Genomic DNA, 23,210 nt, shown 5'->3' with positions numbered 1-23,210 from the left:
GCCTGTAGTGTCACTAGTCCCTTAAAGGGGCACGCATGAAATTTCTGTCAGCATACTTTTAATCTTAACCAGAAACATGTCACGCTATAATGTGATCCGTATAACGTTATTAAAAATGTATAAAACAACCCACTTGAGAACAAACACAGTTCAGATCTGTTGTTATATAGATAGTATGCTTGAGTGTTGTTATATAGTATTGTTTACAGATGCTATGAATGTTTTGTTAATTTTATGTGTGCATAATATGAAGTGGAAAATATGTTCATGAAAGAAGAAAAAACATATTATTATTTTTGTACAGTTTACTGAATATATTGCGATACTACTGCTCAATTAATTATTGTTATTATTTTCCCATCACCTATTCAATTCAATTCAATTTTATTTGTATAGCGCCAAATGATAATATATATTATCTCAAGGAACTTTACATAGAAGGTCAAGACCTTAAAATCTTGCTTAATATAGAGAAACCTAACAGTTCCCACAATCAGCAAGCACTTTGGCAACTGTGAAGAGTAAAAACTACCTCACTTACAGGGAGACACCTCTAGCAGAACCAGGTTCAATGTGGATGGTCATCTGCCTCTACTGGTTGGGGAGAGCAGAGAAACAGTGGTGAGGAGGAGGCGAGAGAGACCGGAACACTTGAGCAACATCAGGTATCAGCTCTGACTAGTTAAAATTTAAACAATAACAGTGTAAAGAAGTTATTGATTATTAATGATAGCAGCAACAATTCATATAATAATTAATTAAGTATTGTTGTTAATAATAATAATAATAATGATGATAAGTCAGATAATAATAACTCCTTCAGTTCTGGAGTCAGAGATGCCTGCAATGAGAGAGAGAGGGACATGGGAGAAAAAAGACACGTCAATGACATAGTTATTGATATTTATTAAAATAAATAAATGAGTGTGTGTGTGTGTCTGTGGGTGGGTTAGGGTTAGGGTTAGGGTTAGGGGTTAGGGTTAGGTAAGGGGATAATAGCCAAGCGTGTCCGCGTCCGGCTCCGTGGACACGCTATTTTCCGGGGTGCCAGAGACTCAGGACTTTGGCTACCCCCCCATTTTCAGGGGTGCTCTTTCCATTGGTGGCAGTGGCCGGCAGCTACGACCTTCGGTCCCTGAGATATTCAGGGAAAAACACTCTCCATTATAAGCGAATGGGACGGTCAGTAGTGAATGTAGCAGCAGTAGCAGCAGTACAACAGACCCATATTACTACTATATTATTATAAATATGATTATTATATAGTGTTATTATAATTACATACACACAGAGAGATCCAAAGTGTGTTGTTATTATTACATTATTACATACTGTTGTTAACAAACACACGACCATCATGTCATCAGTACGGTTACCATTAGTAGTAGTAGTAGAAGTACAAGTATTTCATTCTATTGTTGTATTTCATTCTATTGTTGTATTTCATTCTATTGTCGTATTTCATTTGATTGTATTATGTATTGTATATTAATGCAATAAAATCGATGTATTCAAGGCGTTGTCCTGTGTAGCAAAATAAAACATGGATTTAAAACATCACACCAAAAAGCAGCAACAACAACAACAAATGAAGTGAACAATAAATGAAAATAATAATGATAGGGGACGGTCAGGAGTGAAAAAGTGTGGAAGTCCAAATTGTTCCTCCAGAATAGTGTTAGGAGCACGTTTGTAGTGGTGGATTTTTTTTTGGAGAGCATCTCATTTATATGTTTACTGTAATTCTGTTCACATTGCCATATTTCTATTGATATTCCACTGATAATTCTGTTTCTATTTATACCGTTCATTTGGTTCATCTCGCCATATCTGAAATATTTATACTCTTGTTATCACCGGGGATAAGAGGGAAACACTATTTCAATTCTCTGTATGTCCTGCACATATGGCATTATTGATCATAAAGTTGACTTGACTTGAACACTGATAAAGTTGATTCAAGATGTTGAAGCTTGAAAAAACTGTTGTGATCAGTGGTCAATGACCTCAATCTGGTGGACAAAAAAAACCATTGCATCCACCTGATCAAGTCACAATCCCCATGATTCCCACACTCACAAAGCATTAAAAAGCAGTTATTTTGAGTGCAAATCCAGTGGAAATGCAGTCAGTGGAAGCCAAAGACTATTGTTAGCCGAAGTCAAATGTTTTAGTGTTTCATCTTGGACAGGGCAGAGGGGCTGAATGTTTTTTTTTCTCCAATGAAGCAGCAGCAGAAGCACAACACATATTTCTACTATATTATTATAAATATTATCATTATATAGTATTATTGTTACATACTGTTATTAACAATCACAATAGCATCATGTCATCAGTATACTCACCATAAGTAGTAGTAGTAGTAGTAGAACAAGTATTTCATTTTATTGTGGTATTTCATTCTATTGTGTTTTGTAATGTATTTTGGGGGGGAAGTCTTGCTCACACGTGTTCCTATTTATCGTGGTTAAAACAAAACGTCTGAGAATCTCAGTGTATTTACCATTTTTTGGTTAATTAGTGGATAAAATATATTTGTAAAGTTTAATTCTCATTGTTTGAGAGTGGGATGTGTATTTTAAGGAGAAAAAATTATTTTAAAGTTGTAAAAAATTCATAAGTAATTGAAATTTCTGAGTATGTTTGAAAATATTTTTTTTAATTTTAGGGAAATCCTTATTGGGACAGTAATTTGTTTATGATTCCAACTTTTTTTGAGGATTGGTGGTTGATATAAGGGAAATGAATGGAGAAAAATTCTTTATTTAATCAACTCCCATGATCCTTTGGGAGTAGTGGAGCCAATCAGAGGAAAACGTTATTTTGTACAAGTTTAAAACTTGTTGTTGTATGTAAAATATTGTTTATAATGTAGTTTGAGTTGTAAAATAGAATTAGGAATAAAATTCAAAATATCTCCTTATTAATTCATTCGTTTATTAAAAAAAAAAAAGCATTCATAAAAGTGATTTGGTTTAGAATCCTCCTTTTCATATTTTTTTATACCATTCATATAATAAGGGGCGCAGAGTCAGGGAGAGAAGCCGGCCGGGCTAAGCCCTCCCCCGCCTGTTCGGGCTGTGAACTCTGCCTCCCCCTACTCCCTCACTTTCATGAGGGAAGCGAGGTGAGGAAAGTGATTTTGTTTAAAAAAATGTCTAACTTTTTTAGGAATTGTTTCAATTGATTTAAATTAAATTGGATAAATAATAGTAATAGTAATGATAATAACAATGATAATAATAATAATAATAATAATAATAATAATAATAAAAAATAATGTGCGGGAAGAGGGAAACACTATTTCAATTCTCTGTATTTCCTGCACACATGGCATTATTGATAAGTGACAAGTTGACTTGACTTGAAGACTGATAAAGTTGATTCAAGATGTTGAAGCTTGAAAAAACTGTTGTGATCAGTGGTCAATGACCTCCATCTGGTGGACAAAAAAAACCATTGCACCCACCTGATCAAGTCACAATCCCCATGTTTCCCATACTCACAAAGCATTAAAAAGCAGTGATTTTGAGGGCAAATCCAATGGAAATGCAGTCAGTGGAAGCCAAAGACTATTGTTAGCCGAAGTCAAGTGTTTTAGTGTTTCATCTTGGACAGGGCCGAGTGGCTGAATGTTTTTTTTCCAATGAAGCAGCAGCAGAAGCACAACACATATTTCTACTATATTATTATAAATATTATCATTATATAGTATTATTGTTACATACTGTTATTAACAATCACAATAGCATCATGTCATCAGTATACTCACCATAAGTAGTAGTAGTAGTAGTAGTAGTAGTAGAACAAGTATTTCATTTTATTGTGGTATTTCATTCTATTGTGTTTTGTAATGTATTTTGGGGGGAAGTCTTGCTCACACGTGTTCCTATTTATCGTGGTTAAAACAAAACGTCTGAGAATCTCAGTGTATTTACCATTTTTTGGTTAATTAGTGGATAAAATATATTTGTAAAGTTTAATTCTCATTGTTTGAGAGTGGGATGTGTATTTTAAGGAGAAAAAATTATTTTAAAGTTGTAAAAAATTCATAAGTAATTGAAATTTCTGAGTATGTTTTAAAATATTTTTTTTAATTTTAGGGAAATCCTTATTGGGATAGTAATTTGTTTATGATTCCAACTTTTTTTGAGGATTGGTGGTTGATATAAGGGAAATGAATGGAGAAAAATTCTTTATTTAATCAACTCCCATGATCCTTTGGGAGTAGTGGAGCCAATCAGAGGAAAACGTTATTTTGTACAAGTTTAAAACTTGTTGTTGTATGTAAAATATTGTTTATAATGTAGTTTGAGTTGTAAAATAGAATTAGGAATAAAATTCAAAATATCTCCTTATTAATTCATTCGTTTATTAAAAAAAAAAAAGCATTCATAAAAGTGATTTGGTTTAGAATCCTCCTTTTCATATTTTTTTATACCATTCATATAATAAGGGGCGCAGAGTCAGGGAGAGAAGCCGGCCGGGCTAAGCCCTCCCCCGCCTGTTCGGGCTGTGAACTCTGCCTCCCCCTACTCCCTCACTTTCATGAGGGAAGCGAGGTGAGGAAAGTGATTTTGTTTAAAAAAATGTCTAACTTTTTTAGGAATTGTTTCAATTGATTTAAATTAAATTGGATAAATAATAGTAATAGTAATGATAATAACAATGATAATAATAATAATAATAATAATAATAATAATAAAAAATAATGTGCGGGAAGAGGGAAACACTATTTCAATTCTCTGTATTTCCTGCACACATGGCATTATTGATAAGTGACAAGTTGACTTGACTTGAAGACTGATAAAGTTGATTCAAGATGTTGAAGCTTGAAAAAACTGTTGTGATCAGTGGTCAATGACCTCCATCTGGTGGACAAAAAAAACCATTGCACCCACCTGATCAAGTCACAATCCCCATGTTTCCCATACTCACAAAGCATTAAAAAGCAGTGATTTTGAGGGCAAATCCAATGGAAATGCAGTCAGTGGAAGCCAAAGACTATTGTTAGCCGAAGTCAAGTGTTTTAGTGTTTCATCTTGGACAGGGCCGAGTGGCTGAATGTTTTTTTTCCAATGAAGCAGCAGCAGAAGCACAACACATATTTCTACTATATTATTATAAATATTATCATTATATAGTATTATTGTTACATACTGTTATTAACAATCACAATAGCATCATGTCATCAGTATACTCACCATAAGTAGTAGTAGTAGTAGTAGTAGTAGAACAAGTATTTCATTTTATTGTGGTATTTCATTCTATTGTGTTTTGTAATGTATTTTGGGGGGGAAGTCTTGCTCACACGTGTTCCTATTTATCGTGGTTAAAACAAAACGTCTGAGAATCTCAGTGTATTTACCATTTTTTGGTTAATTAGTGGATAAAATATATTTGTAAAGTTTAATTCTCATTGTTTGAGAGTGGGATGTGTATTTTAAGGAGAAAAAATTATTTTAAAGTTGTAAAAAATTCATAAGTAATTGAAATTTCTGAGTATGTTTTAAAATATTTTTTTTAATTTTAGGGAAATCCTTATTGGGATAGTAATTTGTTTATGATTCCAACTTTTTTTGAGGATTGGTGGTTGATATAAGGGAAATGAATGGAGAAAAATTCATTATTTAATCAACTCCCATGATCCTTTGGGAGTAGTGGAGGCAATCAGAGGAAAACGTTATTTTGTACAAGTTTAAAACTTGTTGTTGTATGTAAAATATTGTTTATAATGTAGTTTGAGTTGTAAAATAGAATTAGGAATAAAATTTAAAATATCTCCTTATTAATTCATTCGTTTATTTAAAAAAAAAAAGTATTCATAAAAGTGATTTGGTTTAGAATCCTCCTTTTCATATTTTTTTATACCATTCATATAATAAGGGGCGCAGAGTCAGGGAGAGAAGCCGGCCGGGCTAAGCCCTCCCCCGCCTGTTCGGGCTGTGAACTCTGCCTCCCCCTATTCCCTCACTTTCATGAGGGAAGAGAAGTGAGGAAAGTGATTTTGTTTAAAAAAATGTCTAACTTTTTTAGGAATTGTTTCAATTGATTTAAATTAAATTGGATAAATAATAGTAATAGTAATGATAATAAGAATGATAATAATAATAATAATAATAATAAATCATGTGCGGGAAGAGGGAAACACTATTTCAATTCTCTGTATTTCCTCTTTAAGTGACAAGTTGACTTGACTTGAAGACTGATAAAGTTGATTCAAGATGTTGAAGCTTGAAAAAACTGTTGTGATCAGTGGTCAATGACCTCCATCTGGTGGACAAAAAAAACCATTGCACCCACCTGATCAAGTCACAAACCCCATGATTCCCACACTCACAAAGCATTAAAAAGCAGTGATTTTGAGTGCAAATCCAATGGAAATGCAGTCAGTGGAAGCCAAAGACTATTGTTAGCCGAAGTCAAGTGTTTTAGTGTTTCATCTTGGACAGGGCCAAGTGGCTGAAAGTTTTTTTTTCCAATGAAGCAGCAGCAGAAGCACAACACATATTTCTACTATATTATTATAAATATTATCATTATATAGTATTATTGTTACATACTGTTATTAACAATCACAATAGCATCATGTCATCAGTATACTCACCATAAGTAGTAGTAGGAGTAGTAGTAGTAGTAGTAGTAGAACAAGTATTTCATTTTATTGTGGTATTTCATTCTATTGTGTTTTGTAATGTATTTTGGGGGGGAAGTCTTGCTCACACGTGTTCCTATTTATCGTGGTTAAAACAAAACGTCTGAGAATCTCAGTGTATTTACCATTTTTTGGTTAATTAGTGGATAAAATATATTTGTAAAGTTTAATTCTCATTGTTTGAGAGTGGGATGTGTATTTTAAGGAGAAAAAAATATTTTAAAGTTGTAAAAAATTCATAAGTAATTGAAATTTCTGAGTATGTTTGAAAATATTTTTTTTAATTTTAGGGAAATCCTTATTGGGATAGTAATTTGTTTATGATTCCAACTTTTTTTGAGGATTGGTGGTTGATATAAGGGAAATGAATGGAGAAAAATTCTTTATTTAATCAACTCCCATGATCCTTTGGGAGTAGTGGAGCCAATCAGAGGAAAACGTTATTTTGTACAAGTTTAAAACTTGTTGTTGTATGTAAAATATTGTTTATAATGTAGTTTGAGTTGTAAAATAGAATTAGGAATAAAATTCAAAATATCTCCTTATTAATTCATTCGTTTATTAAAAAAAAAAAAGCATTCATAAAAGTGATTTGGTTTAGAATCCTCCTTTTCATATTTTTTTATACCATTCATATAATAAGGGGCGCAGAGTCAGGGAGAGAAGCCGGCCGGGCTAAGCCCTCCCCCGCCTGTTCGGGCTGTGAACTCTGCCTCCCCCTACTCCCTCACTTTCATGAGGGAAGCGAGGTGAGGAAAGTGATTTTGTTTAAAAAAATGTCTAACTTTTTTAGGAATTGTTTCAATTGATTTAAATTAAATTGGATAAATAATAGTAATAGTAATGATAATAACAATGATAATAATAATAATAATAATAAAAAATAATGTGCGGGAAGAGGGAAACACTATTTCAATTCTCTGTATTTCCTGCACACATGGCATTATTGATAAGTGACAAGTTGACTTGACTTGAAGACTGATAAAGTTGATTCAAGATGTTGAAGCTTGAAAAAACTGTTGTGATCAGTGGTCAATGACCTCCATCTGGTGGACAAAAAAAACCATTGCACCCACCTGATCAAGTCACAATCCCCATGTTTCCCATACTCACAAAGCATTAAAAAGCAGTGATTTTGAGGGCAAATCCAATGGAAATGCAGTCAGTGGAAGCCAAAGACTATTGTTAGCCGAAGTCAAGTGTTTTAGTGTTTCATCTTGGACAGGGCCGAGTGGCTGAATGTTTTTTTTCCAATGAAGCAGCAGCAGAAGCACAACACATATTTCTACTATATTATTATAAATATTATCATTATATAGTATTATTGTTACATACTGTTATTAACAATCACAATAGCATCATGTCATCAGTATACTCACCATAAGTAGTAGTAGTAGTAGTAGTAGTAGAACAAGTATTTCATTTTATTTTTTTATCATTTTATTTCTTCTGCTGTGATTTCCTTTATCAGAGCTGAATTCTGGTCCTCTGCCACCCTGTGTAAATTTAAGGAATCCAGCCATGTGGCTATCTGATGTTTATTATTTATTTTTGGTTGGGAATATAGATTCTTATAATATGTTTCAAAACATGTATGTATCTCTTCTGTCTTATATTTTGGTAGATTTGTAGCTGAGCCCCTATGCCTTTTTAATCTGTAGCCCAGCAATTTTGTAGATTTACTTCCCATGTCATAGTATCGCTGTTTCATGTACAACAGCTTTTTTTGAATCTCTTGTCCTGAGATGTCATTTACCTCTGTTCTAACTCTTTTGATATTTTGGTTTATTCGCTCGTCCACATTTTTTTTATGTTCTTTTTCCAATTTTTTAAGCTCTGATTCTAATTTATTGAGTTTTTCCTGTTTGCCTTTTCAAGTATGTTGATTTAGCAATTCGTTGTCCTCTAATCACAGCTTTACACGCGTCCCACAGCACCGAGAGAGACACCTCACCATTATCATTCTCCCTCACATATAACTGAATTTCTTTAATAAACTCTTCCTTCATTTGTCCTTTTAATACATTTATATTTAGCCTCCAAAGTGTTGATTTTTGTTCTCTTGACATAGCCAGAGTCATATATACAGGACTATGGTCTGATATGTCTCTCACTCCAATTTCACAATTTTCGATCCTATAACTGTCCTAACTGAACATGAAAAAATTATCTATCCTGGAGTATATTTGATGTGGTGCTGAGAAAAATGTATAGTCTTCCCTTAGGATTGAATTCTTTCCAAACGTCAATTACTCTTTATGTAAAAAAAAAATGTTTGTACTTATTGCACTTGTAATTTCACATTGTGGCATTTGTATTTACAGTAGGTGGTTACACTTGTGGTGGAAATTTATCTTGAGATGTAAAATAAAGAGTTTCTCAGACAGTTGTCTTTAGGTCATTTAATAGAAAGCTCTGCAGAGGGTTTCACACTTAGCATGAATGCTCAGAGTGGAACAACTCCGAATAGGGAAAGAAGAAGGTTTTATACAGTCAGGTAAACAGGAAACATAAGAGACAACTGTTGTGGCAGAACGCTCATGTGCTAATCACACGACACTCTCTGTGATTCTCAACCTGTGGGAGTATCAGTGTGTGTGGTTTCAGCTGGAGGCGTCAGCTGTTCAGATGGAGCCAGTACTCCTTTGCAATGGTTAGTGTGGATCCAGGTGGCTCTCTCAGCACTGCAGTGTGGGTTGTGAGTAGCACCTGGTAGGGGCCTTGCCACCTGAGTGAGCACCAGTTCTTTCTCCGAAAGTCTTTGACCACCACGAAGTCGCCTGGACGGGGGTCGTGAAGTGGTTCAGTCACTGGATGAGGAAGGGAAGATGTCACCTGTTTCCTGATGTCTGAAAGAGCATTAGTCAGGTTAGAACAATAGGACAACATATCATGCATATCACACAAGTCTGTGGCGGGAAGTGGAGAGGGTGAAAGACCCGCACCAATGTGGGGAGGAGTTGCAAAAAGAATCTCATAAGGTGAAAGGTTAGACCTGGTTCGTTTTCTCATCCTCATATACATCAGCGCCAGAGGCAGGACCTTTGTCCATGTGAGACCTCTGTCTTCACAGCACTTTGCGAGCTTCGTTTTGAGTGTGCATTTTCTCGTTCCAAAGCTCCGCCACTGGCTGGATGATATGCACAGTGTGTTCGCACATCCATTCCTAGATGAGAGCTGAGTTGTTTGACAGCTTTGTCACTTTAGATTCTGCTAGGAATCCCCCATTGTGGAATGATGTCTTGTAACAGTGCTTTGGTGACTACACTTGCAGTTTGTTTTGAAGCAGGAAAGGCTTCAACCCATTTTGACCACATGTTGACCATCACTAAGCAGTGAGATTTACCTTCTAATGGTGAGGCCATGGTGAACAACCAAAAATTACCTGTGCCTGCAGAGAGCACCAAAATCATGAGTGAAACCAAATGCATATCCGGAGTCTTTGTAAACTGTGAGTGTTTTACCAGTAGCCAATTTGCATGCTTTCAGTGAGCACAATGAGTTCTGCTGCCTGGGCTGAGAGGTGATGAGGAAAAGGACCAGAGAAGAGAATGTCACTATCAGAATAGACAGAAAAACCAACAAAGTTAGTACCAGAGACCGGGTTCACGTGAGGCGGACCCATTTACATACAGAATCAAGTCATAGTTCATCAGAAAGGTCAGGTTGTGGTGAACACTGGACTTGTAGTTCAGCAACACAGTTGTGTTCTCCACCCGTCATCTGGAAGCGGGAGAAGCGTGGCTGGATTCAAGGTTGAACAGCGTTTCACTGTGATGTTGGGCATATCAAGAAGAACAGCTAGCAGCAGAAAGATGTGAGGTCTTCTGTTCTGTGAGAATGAGAGACACAGCATGAGTAACAAGAAGTGTCAAGTCAGAGTAGCCTACGATGTCACGTGAGGCAAGAACTGCTTTTTCACAGGCGGCCACTGCACACAAGCTTTGTGGAGGGCCAGCTGCCACTGGGTCAAGTTTAGCAGAGAAGTAGGCTCACAGTAGCCTCGACAAAGGCGTCTGAATGTGTAGGCCTTGTTTTCAAAGTTAAAAGCAAACCAGTACTGGCTGTCCTTGTGGACAGGAACGTTTAAAAAAAAGCATTGGATAAATCTACAACCGAAAACCACTCTGCATCAGGCGGAATTTGGGAAAGCAACGTGTACGGGTTGGGAACAATGGGTGATCGAGCAATTACAGCGTCATTCACAGCCTTCAAATCCTGCACAAATCACCACTCAATAGGCTGACCTTTATCTCTTGTGGTGTCTGAAATGTCATGTGTTGTGTTCTCTTTAAAGGAAGCTGATCTCTGAGTTTGAGGCCCATAGGTCCTGAGGGATTCAGAGGCCTATAAGTTTAGGTTTTCTGAGAAAAACTGAATGTATACATTAATGCATTAGGTCACGGCTTAAACTGTCACCCTAAATTTGAGCTGGTGCCTTTCCCTCCCTGTTACCAAACAGATGAGGTGGGCTGGATGAAAGCCAGATGTGTTTTCTTTAGATTCACAAAAACAACTCTCCTATATAAACGGGGAGTTGAAGCTGTTAGGGAGAAGAGATTCACATTGGCCCCAGATCTCTCTCCAGGCAGATTGCAGTGCTTGTATTGATGCTGAACTTTTTGTAATAAACCTTTCAAACAATCAAACGGTGTCAATCGGCGATTCCTTCATCATCTTCACATCATCGCTACCCCAATATACAACACTCTGATTTTCTTAACTGGAAACAGTGGAGTATGGACTGGCGAATCAGGGCAGGGGATAATTACACCAGCCTGCAGGAGAGATGCAAAAACAGGGCGTATCCTATCCACAGCTTCCTGTCTGACTGGGTACCATTGTTTACATGGTCGATATTCAGATTTTGGGGTAATTGTAACTGGGTCACAGTTTCTGATGAGGCCCACATCGTATTTGTCCTTTGCCCACAGCATTTCTGGCAAGTCTACAAGCAGGAGAACATCTGATTGGTTTGACAACATGATATGAAAATGGAGATAGTCATCAACCACATACAATGATCGTGTGGCAGGAAAACACTGATTTGGAGAAAATTTGAAACTGAAAGCATTCATGCAAGGTGAATAGATCAGGCGTCATGGTTAAATGCCAGTCACTGACTGTCTGAAATGATGGTCCAAGGTCTCTCCACTGGTCATCATGTGATTTATTCATAAAGTGGCTCTGTGTGCACAAAACAGCTGAAAACAGTGGCTTTGCGTGCACAAAAGCATTGGAGATGGCGAGAGAAGCTTAAAATTGCAACTTTAGTTCAGAAGATGAACCTTTCTTCACAAAGTGGCTCGAAGCTTCTTTCGTCATCTCCAGTGCTTTTGTGCAGGCAGAGCCACTGTTTCCAGTTGTTTTGTGCCACACAGAGGCAGTGTCAAATCTAGACCATATCAAGAGTATAAATATGGCAGATATGGCAGGATGAACAGAATGAACAGTATAAATATAAACAGAATTATCAGTGGAATATAATTATGGTAGTATGAACAGAATTACAGTACAAATATAAATGTGATGCTCTCCAAAACAAATCCACCACTATAAACCACCACCACCAAGACTACAAATGACCTGAAACATGCTCCTATCACTATTCTGGAGGAACGATTTGGGCCTCCACACTTGGTGAAACTTTCACTACTGACCATCCCATTCGCTTATAATGGGGAGTGTTTTCCCTGAATATCTCAGGGACCGAAGGTCATAGCTGCCGGGCACTGCCACCAACGGAAAGAGCACCCCTGAAAATGGGGGGGTAGCCAAAGTAATAATAATATAGTAGTAATATGTGTCTGTTGTGCTGCTGCTGCTTCATTCATTTCAGCTTTAAATACCTCGGGGTCCACTTCAGTGAGGACCTCACCTGGACATTAAACACCACACAGCTAGTCATGAAGGCTCAACAGCGGCTGTACTTCCTGAGGAGGCTGAGGAAGTTTGGGATGACTCCTAAGATCCTCAGCAACTTCTACAGCTGCATCATTGAGAGCATATTGACCAGCTGCATCACCGTGTGGTACGACAGCACATCTACTATGGACCGCAAACGCCTGCAGAGAGTGGCGAAGACAGCAGAAAAAATCATCAAGAACTCACTGCCCTCTCTGCAGAGCATTTACCACCGCAGGCAGGGTTCACAGGAGAGCTAGCTCCATTATTAAACTATTTCCAAATGTACTGTTTACATTTACATTGCATACATTTGCACTGCTCAGTTTTGCACAATACTCACCCTACTCACCTCATTACCCTTGTTTTCACCTTACTCTTAAACATGTTTCATATTCTCATTGTATTTGATGTAAATATTGTATTTGAATGTCAATTTTGGTCCCCTGGTATTCCAGAAAGGACAGCACAAGAATTTCAATTCACAGGGGAACGTGTGTGTTCTTGTGTGTATTTGACAGTAAAAATTGTTGAATCTTGAATTGGCAAGAAAACATTCAGCCACTCGGCCCTTTGTGGAAGAGTTTGGACATGGCTACAGACAAATAACAAAGGCAGTGTCCAAGATGAAACACTAAAACACTTGACTACTGCTAACAATAGTCTTTGGTTTCCACTGACTGCATTTCCATTGGATTTGCACTCGAAATCATTGCTTTTTAATGGTTTGTGAGTGTAGGAATAATGGGGATTGTGACTTGATAAAGTGGGTGCAATGGTTTTTTTCGTCCACTAGATGGAGGTCATTGACCACGGATCACAACAGTTTTTCCTAGATTCAACATCTTGAATCAACTTTATCAGTGTTCAAGTCAAGTCAACTTTATGATCAATAATGACATATGTGCAGGAAATACAGAGAATTGAAATAGCGTTTCCCTCTTATCCCCGGTGCAAACAGCATTCAACATGAAATATAAAATATCAAAAATAGAAGTCATTCAAAGATATAAACAGGCAGTGGCAAATGTAGATGATATCAAAGATTCGCAGTTTGGGCCCCTGACCAGCTAGAGCTCTGACATTTTGCACACTGCCTCTCCTCTCACCCCAGAAGGCTCCCTATGTGTTATTAAAGCTCTGGGTGTTGCAGGTCAAAAGATCAAATTTTTTCCACCTACCTCCTACCTCAGTTCGAGCCCAAAACCACCCAGGGGCCCCAAGTTTTAAGTAGAGGTTCCCCCTGGGACCCAGGAAGCACAACTACATTCAGGTCGCCATAGCCGGAAGCTGTTTTTCTAGTGTAAAATACCTGAAAAAGGGAGTATTTGAATGAACGATAAATGGACACATACTTTTCTCAGATCATGTGTATTATGACTCATTATCAGGGTAACCACCTACTGTAAATACAAATGCCACAATGTGTACAATTACTGCTGAATATCTACAGAACTGAAATATTACATACGTCAATAGACTATACTGAAATATTACTATAGACAATGTACATCCAAACAGACATTTAACATGTCTAATCTGTGACCTAGCACCTGCATTCATTAAACAACTTTGGATACCAGTAATAAAGTAAACATAAGCATGTAAGATAAACAAATATAGCATTTCACAAAATATTCTTTAACTCGGCTTACTTCTAATATACTGATAATATATTGCAACTCACAATTTAGAACAGTACACTCAGTAACGCAATTATTTCTGAAAAAATCAATTTAAAATAGACTGCTTGCAACAACACTAGTCACATAGTTTTTCCACAGCCACGGTGTACTACTATTCCACAGACAGCGCACAGTTAGCATTGCAGGAGATTGATGTGCCTTATGTTAACTTAATCGTCGTCATGTAATTATCAATATTACTTCACGCTACATGAACAGACCGTATTACAAATTGTTTCCTGAGCACATATACACATTCACCTAACACACTGGTAAATATTAACCATTACTTTGAGGTACTGCGCGTATCGCATTTACAAGGCAAGAAGTGTGCTTTGTGAGGTCCTAGTGACCTTGCCATTTGATCTTTGACAACTGAATTCTATTCAAGTCATCATTGAGGCCAAGTGAATGTTTGTGCCACATGTAATGATATTTCCTTTGTATTCAAAACAATGCAAAGTCAAGTGAGCTTGACCTTTCGACCTTTGACTTACATGATGTAGTTGTTCATGAGATATCGCTTTCACATGAATGGGACAGACAGATGGATGGATAAGCTGAAAACATAATGCCTCTGGCCACACTGAAAGTGAAAATGGTAAAGAAATAAATATAGCAATACATGATAAATAATTTGTTCCATGTTCTTTTAATTTACATGGATGATTTCTTGACAAAACAAGCCAACTCTATAAATGTGAACTGAGTGTCAGAAATTAACACGACATTCATAGCATCTGCAAACAATTTTTCCCCACAAATTTCTGTAACTTTCTGAGAATCTGCATCACAGTATATTGTAAAATATCATGTGTTTCAATACTCACATTATTGATGGAACCTCAGTGATGTCTACTGTCCCTGGCTCAGACACTCTCTCAAGCATCTACAGTACATGTCAAGACAGGTAATGGTAGAATTAAAATGACATTAGATATCTACAATTCAGTTGAACTATTATAGTTTCAGATATTAACCATTTAATTCCGAGTTCAGTCAGGAACCCTTTGTCATGCTTTACCCATTTGTTGCAAATGGGGACACAGTTATGATTGGCGCTGAAGGCTCCATTCTTTGGATGTTCCCTGGTTAGCCGAGCAGTGTGCTGAGATAAAACAGGGGACATATGCAGAGCGCCCAGTGGGCGTAGCAGGCAAGGTACTTTTGTTTAAGATGATTTACCACAACCGTGTTTGGACTCGGTGCTGTGGTGGCAGTTTCTGTGAAACAAGCACAAAGTCAAACACTTCTTTTTTTAAGTTTAATTCACCATCTGCAGATGGACTCATTAGTACACATCACCTGATTGACATGCACAAATGAGCAAAGAACATAGGAGAATCTGTGTTCTTATAACTCACAGCCCCCTCCCACTAAGCATGCAAAGGTATATATTACCCTTCTGTATTTTCACTCAGTGGAGGAGACATCCTGTCCTTTTGTTTACATGTTCTGTGGATGACTCCCCCCCTGTGAGATCCCAGTTGTTTGATCCCAATCAGAGATACGAGATACCATAAAGTTGTGGTTTCTCGAGGCCATTAAACTCAAGTCTCTTAAGCCACCACAGTAAACCTTAAAGTTGCCCTTTTAGATGAACAATCAACCATTTGGTCAGTCCTCCACATACATGTCTGTTTATGCAATTATACATACACGAATGTAAAATTTCCATTACAGTGCTAAAAGTGTTAGAGCTTCGCAGGGATCAGTGAGGATGAGGTCGTATTTAAAGGGACCGCTTTGGTGAGAGAATGGGCTGTGATTGGTGGGTGACTGACGAGCACCCATAAACCTATCGGTATAGCTGAGCACATGACTCCGTGTCCTGCATGAACTAACACAATGCTTCATTAGTCACAATTCTAGTTCAGGATTTCCACAATGACATTCTAACTTTAAACTTAATTTAAGGTATCTTGAATTGAGGCAAATTAAAGCTGACCTTGAATTATGATCAGTCAGAATCAAATTGTCATATATCACAAATCATAAACTGGATTTATTTTCATAATTAATTATGGATACAATTCCAAGGTATGATGCAGAAATCTGGAATGGATATCTATATCATTGAGCATTGTACAAGAAGACAAGTAAATTATTTTTAAATAAACAGCATGGAACATGGACATGTTACTACATGTTCTACTGAATAAAGGATCAGCCACATGCTATCCGTAATACAAACAGCCATCATCAGGGACATAGTCATCAGAGAGATCATAGTTAATAATCATCCCATGGTACTTGTACCGTAGTTCTTTACAAAGTCTACCACCTGCCCCTTGATGATAGTAATCTGAGAGTTTGAGGGCTGATGCCTAAAACTCATGTCCTTGGTTTTTGTCACATTTAGTAGTAAAAATGCAGTCACAACAATACAGATTCGCAATCCACAATGGGACCATGGCTGTTCTCATCCGCATGGAGGAGACTGACTGTCACAGAGTCATCAGCAAATTTGAAAAGTAATCTGTTGTCATGCCAGCTGCGGCAGTCATCAGTATACACATTACAGAGTGAAAAGACACAGGAGAAGACCCTGTGGATGATGACAATGCCTCTTACGTGCATTTGTTTACCCTCACTTTCTGAGTTACTTGTCAGTTGCAGCTCGAGGCATCATGCATGTAACCAATATTATCTTTTCCAGGCACTATACTGGTACTGTAGTACCTACAAGTTACGCACGTTCCATTTTGCCTGGGGACATTTAAAACAAACCAGTCTACAACATAGTAAAAATCACATGAAAATCAACTGCCCTCCTCATCTTTTCATTTTTTTTACCCCCCAATTTTTTAATGTGGATTTAGAATTTGATACTGAGCATAGCCGTGAAATTGGCTCCCCAATAGAAATGGTAAAGGTTGTCAAATTAATGTTACCTACATAAATCCCCACAGATTTCCAAAACATTCTCAGAACACAGTTTACATCACAGTATATTGTAAGGTATCACATTTTTAATTACTCACCTTATTGATGGAACCTCAACCATATTTACTGTCCCTGGCTCAGACTCTCTCTCAACCATCTACAGTAGGTGAAGACAGTAGGTGTTTTCGTTCCCAAAACACAGGCTCTCGTGTGGTTCCAAGAGTCTGTAAGAGTAGAACATGAGGTAGAGCATTCAGCTACCAGGCAGACACCTTCTGTGCATTTAAAGTTAAACTTAAAACATTCCTTTTTGATAAAGCCTGGCTGGATCAGGTGAGTCCTGAACCATCCCTTAAGCTGCTAGTCTAGACTGCTGGGGAAACTCCCATCATCCACAGAGCACTTCTCCACAATACTTAATTAATTATTATATGAATTGTTGCTGCTATCATTAATAATCAATAACTTCTTTACACTGTTATCGTTTACATTTTAACTAGTCAGAGCTGATACCTGATGGTGCTCAAGTGTTCCGGTCTCTCGCCTCCCCCTCCCCACTGTTTCTCTTCTCTCCCCATTTTTCTCTGCTCACCCCAACCAGTAGAGGCAGATGACCGTCCACATTGAACCTGGTTCTGCTAGAGGTTTCTCCCTGTAAGTGAGGGAGTTTTTACTCTTCACAGTCACCAAAGTGCTTGCTCATTGTGGGAACTGTTAGGTTTCTCTATATCAAACAATATTTTAATGTCTTGACCTTCTATGTAAAGCTCCTTGAGATAATGTATATTATCATTTGGCGCTATACAAATAAAATTGAATTGAATTTGTAGCACCGGTATCACCCCACTTACTGCGCCACTGGACCAGTTCTAGGTTCTAAGGAGTGGGAAGCAAGAATAATCACACCAGAGACCGTTGCTCTAAGTACAAAAGGCCGGCAATTTACTGAATGCAAAACACACATATAAAATACAGTACAGAAAACAAAACAAATACCCTGCAGGTTCCTAATACTAAGGCAAGTATAATTGAAAAGAGTATTTCACTCTTTCCTTTCGTTCTTTAGTTCTCCTAGTTTATTTCAGTAAAGCTAATCTAAGTTAAGTTAAACCAGTCTTTTTTCTCCTAGGTTGCATCTATTTTTAGAATTTTTCCTCCTGAGTTAACTCTTTTTTCCCTTTCTTTTAAATGTAAGAGAATACCTTCAGTTACATAATCAAATCAAAGTGGACCACAATCATTTCCAATCACACTCAGAAAATATGAACTCAACATGCAAATAAAAGTATGACACTTTCGAATCGAGTTCAACATGAGTTCAAGTGTTCGGTTCAATGAAAAGTTTCAGTTCGATTTAGTCCGAAAATAATAATAAATCAATCAGTTCAGATCAAACTAGTTCCTGATACTCCTACCACTCTGGCGGCGAGTCACCATAAGCCGAAGATTTCCTCACTAGCGCGAAGGAGTAGATGAGTTGAAGGTGAAGGTCTGGGTCTGGCTCGCCATCTTGAATCCCGTCTGTGTGTGCACAGTCCTTGCTCCGACCCAGCTTCAAACCGAGCAAAAAACCTGACCTGTGTAACAGGTCATAAACACAAATAATCTCTTTTTAAATCCTCAAATCACACAAATAAATGTTTCACAGTTTCTGACTTGTAACGTTACTGCTACGGTGTTTTTTCGTCTCAAAATGGCAGCGGAGCGGTCTCTTTCAACTCACGGCTCCGTCTCCCACACAAACTACAGCGCATACCTTTCATTTATACAGCTTACAGACACTTTTGTAACATTCACAGTCTTCATAAACCCAAAAAATTTACTGATAAACAGGTTATGACGGAGCATTTCCTTGTGAATAGCTACGTTTTTAGCATTAGCTTTCCGCTAAAAAGGTACAACGCAGCAAAATTGCAAGAAAATAAAAACAAAACTCACCAAAACCAGTGTGACTTAGTTCTCATAAAATCCCCGTCAGTTCCCGACCAGGTAAGTTATATTTTTCAACTGCTAAATCAACTTTTTTCACTCTTTTTCTGCTTATTAAAGCTCGTTTTTCTCCATTTTCTCCTCTGCTCTCTCCATCAGGTCTCTGCTGCAGCATCACGCAGGCCCTGCCTGTAGTGTCACTAGTCCCTTAAAGGGGCACGCATGAAATTTCTGTCAGCATACTTTTAATCTTAACCAGAAACATGTCACGCTATAATGTGATCCGTATAACGTTATTAAAAATGTATAAAACAACCCACTTGAGAACAAACACAGTTCAGATCTGTTGTTATATAGATAGTATGCTTGAGTGTTGTTATATAGTATTGTTTACAGATGCTATGAATGTTTTGTTAATTTTATGTGTGCATAATATGAAGTGGAAAATATGTTCATGAAAGAAGAAAAAACATATTATTATTTTTGTACAGTTTACTGAATATATTGCGATACTACTGCTCAATTAATTATTGTTATTATTTTCCCATCACCTATTCAATTCAATTCAATTTTATTTGTATAGCGCCAAATGATAATATATATTATCTCAAGGAACTTTACATAGAAGGTCAAGACCTTAAAATCTTGCTTAATATAGAGAAACCTAACAGTTCCCACAATCAGCAAGCACTTTGGCAACTGTGAAGAGTAAAAACTACCTCACTTACAGGGAGACACCTCTAGCAGAACCAGGTTCAATGTGGATGGTCATCTGCCTCTACTGGTTGGGGAGAGCAGAGAAACAGTGGTGAGGAGGAGGCGAGAGAGACCGGAACACTTGAGCAACATCAGGTATCAGCTCTGACTAGTTAAAATTTAAACAATAACAGTGTAAAGAAGTTATTGATTATTAATGATAGCAGCAACAATTCATATAATAATTAATTAAGTATTGTTGTTAATAATAATAATAATAATGATGATAAGTCAGATAATAATAACTCCTTCAGTTCTGGAGTCAGAGATGCCTGCAATGAGAGAGAGAGGGACATGGGAGAAAAAAGACACGTCAATGACATAGTTATTGATATTTATTAAAATAAATAAATGAGTGTGTGTGTGTGTCTGTGGGTGGGTTAGGGTTAGGGTTAGGGTTAGGGGTTAGGGTTAGGTAAGGGGATAATAGCCAAGCGTGTCCGCGTCCGGCTCCGTGGACACGCTATTTTCCGGGGTGCCAGAGACTCAGGACTTTGGCTACCCCCCCATTTTCAGGGGTGCTCTTTCCATTGGTGGCAGTGGCCGGCAGCTACGACCTTCGGTCCCTGAGATATTCAGGGAAAAACACTCTCCATTATAAGCGAATGGGACGGTCAGTAGTGAATGTAGCAGCAGTAGCAGCAGTACAACAGACCCATATTACTACTATATTATTATAAATATGATTATTATATAGTGTTATTATAATTACATACACACAGAGAGATCCAAAGTGTGTTGTTATTATTACATTATTACATACTGTTGTTAACAAACACACGACCATCATGTCATCAGTACGGTTACCATTAGTAGTAGTAGTAGAAGTACAAGTATTTCATTCTATTGTTGTATTTCATTCTATTGTTGTATTTCATTCTATTGTCGTATTTCATTTGATTGTATTATGTATTGTATATTAATGCAATAAAATCGATGTATTCAAGGCGTTGTCCTGTGTAGCAAAATAAAACATGGATTTAAAACATCACACCAAAAAGCAGCAACAACAACAACAAATGAAGTGAACAATAAATGAAAATAATAATGATAGGGGACGGTCAGGAGTGAAAAAGTGTGGAAGTCCAAATTGTTCCTCCAGAATAGTGTTAGGAGCACGTTTGTAGTGGTGGATTTTTTTTTGGAGAGCATCTCATTTATATGTTTACTGTAATTCTGTTCACATTGCCATATTTCTATTGATATTCCACTGATAATTCTGTTTCTATTTATACCGTTCATTTGGTTCATCTCGCCATATCTGAAATATTTATACTCTTGTTATCACCGGGGATAAGAGGGAAACACTATTTCAATTCTCTGTATGTCCTGCACATATGGCATTATTGATCATAAAGTTGACTTGACTTGAACACTGATAAAGTTGATTCAAGATGTTGAAGCTTGAAAAAACTGTTGTGATCAGTGGTCAATGACCTCAATCTGGTGGACAAAAAAAACCATTGCATCCACCTGATCAAGTCACAATCCCCATGATTCCCACACTCACAAAGCATTAAAAAGCAGTTATTTTGAGTGCAAATCCAGTGGAAATGCAGTCAGTGGAAGCCAAAGACTATTGTTAGCCGAAGTCAAATGTTTTAGTGTTTCATCTTGGACAGGGCAGAGGGGCTGAATGTTTTTTTTTCTCCAATGAAGCAGCAGCAGAAGCACAACACATATTTCTACTATATTATTATAAATATTATCATTATATAGTATTATTGTTACATACTGTTATTAACAATCACAATAGCATCATGTCATCAGTATACTCACCATAAGTAGTAGTAGTAGTAGTAGAACAAGTATTTCATTTTATTGTGGTATTTCATTCTATTGTGTTTTGTAATGTATTTTGGGGGGGAAGTCTTGCTCACACGTGTTCCTATTTATCGTGGTTAAAACAAAACGTCTGAGAATCTCAGTGTATTTACCATTTTTTGGTTAATTAGTGGATAAAATATATTTGTAAAGTTTAATTCTCATTGTTTGAGAGTGGGATGTGTATTTTAAGGAGAAAAAATTATTTTAAAGTTGTAAAAAATTCATAAGTAATTGAAATTTCTGAGTATGTTTGAAAATATTTTTTTTAATTTTAGGGAAATCCTTATTGGGACAGTAATTTGTTTATGATTCCAACTTTTTTTGAGGATTGGTGGTTGATATAAGGGAAATGAATGGAGAAAAATTCTTTATTTAATCAACTCCCATGATCCTTTGGGAGTAGTGGAGCCAATCAGAGGAAAACGTTATTTTGTACAAGTTTAAAACTTGTTGTTGTATGTAAAATATTGTTTATAATGTAGTTTGAGTTGTAAAATAGAATTAGGAATAAAATTCAAAATATCTCCTTATTAATTCATTCGTTTATTAAAAAAAAAAAAGCATTCATAAAAGTGATTTGGTTTAGAATCCTCCTTTTCATATTTTTTTATACCATTCATATAATAAGGGGCGCAGAGTCAGGGAGAGAAGCCGGCCGGGCTAAGCCCTCCCCCGCCTGTTCGGGCTGTGAACTCTGCCTCCCCCTACTCCCTCACTTTCATGAGGGAAGCGAGGTGAGGAAAGTGATTTTGTTTAAAAAAATGTCTAACTTTTTTAGGAATTGTTTCAATTGATTTAAATTAAATTGGATAAATAATAGTAATAGTAATGATAATAACAATGATAATAATAATAATAATAATAATAATAAAAAATAATGTGCGGGAAGAGGGAAACACTATTTCAATTCTCTGTATTTCCTGCACACATGGCATTATTGATAAGTGACAAGTTGACTTGACTTGAAGACTGATAAAGTTGATTCAAGATGTTGAAGCTTGAAAAAACTGTTGTGATCAGTGGTCAATGACCTCCATCTGGTGGACAAAAAAAACCATTGCACCCACCTGATCAAGTCACAATCCCCATGTTTCCCATACTCACAAAGCATTAAAAAGCAGTGATTTTGAGGGCAAATCCAATGGAAATGCAGTCAGTGGAAGCCAAAGACTATTGTTAGCCGAAGTCAAGTGTTTTAGTGTTTCATCTTGGACAGGGCCGAGTGGCTGAATGTTTTTTTTCCAATGAAGCAGCAGCAGAAGCACAACACATATTTCTACTATATTATTATAAATATTATCATTATATAGTATTATTGTTACATACTGTTATTAACAATCACAATAGCATCATGTCATCAGTATACTCACCATAAGTAGTAGTAGTAGTAGTAGTAGTAGTAGAACAAGTATTTCATTTTATTGTGGTATTTCATTCTATTGTGTTTTGTAATGTATTTTGGGGGGAAGTCTTGCTCACACGTGTTCCTATTTATCGTGGTTAAAACAAAACGTCTGAGAATCTCAGTGTATTTACCATTTTTTGGTTAATTAGTGGATAAAATA

General features: G+C 36.8%; 1 long non-coding RNA gene across 1 annotated transcript; it reads right to left on the bottom strand.

The window, feature by feature from the left end:
• Positions 1-9,045: 9,045 nt before the first annotated feature.
• LOC138406981 (uncharacterized) lies at positions 9,046-21,832 on the bottom strand. The gene is made up of 2 exons (XR_011240376.1): positions 19,072-21,832; positions 9,046-18,710 (listed from the first exon to the last, which is right to left on the bottom strand). It is a non-coding gene; the product is annotated as an uncharacterized lncRNA (long non-coding RNA).
• Positions 21,833-23,210: the final 1,378 nt, after the last annotated feature.

Source organism: Paralichthys olivaceus, chromosome 24, assembly GCF_024713975.1.
Source record: "Paralichthys olivaceus isolate ysfri-2021 chromosome 24, ASM2471397v2, whole genome shotgun sequence".
Classification (NCBI taxonomy): domain Eukaryota; kingdom Metazoa; phylum Chordata; class Actinopteri; order Pleuronectiformes; family Paralichthyidae; genus Paralichthys; species Paralichthys olivaceus.
Note: the sequence above shows the minus strand (reverse complement) of the source record. Positions and strands in the feature narration are given on the sequence as shown.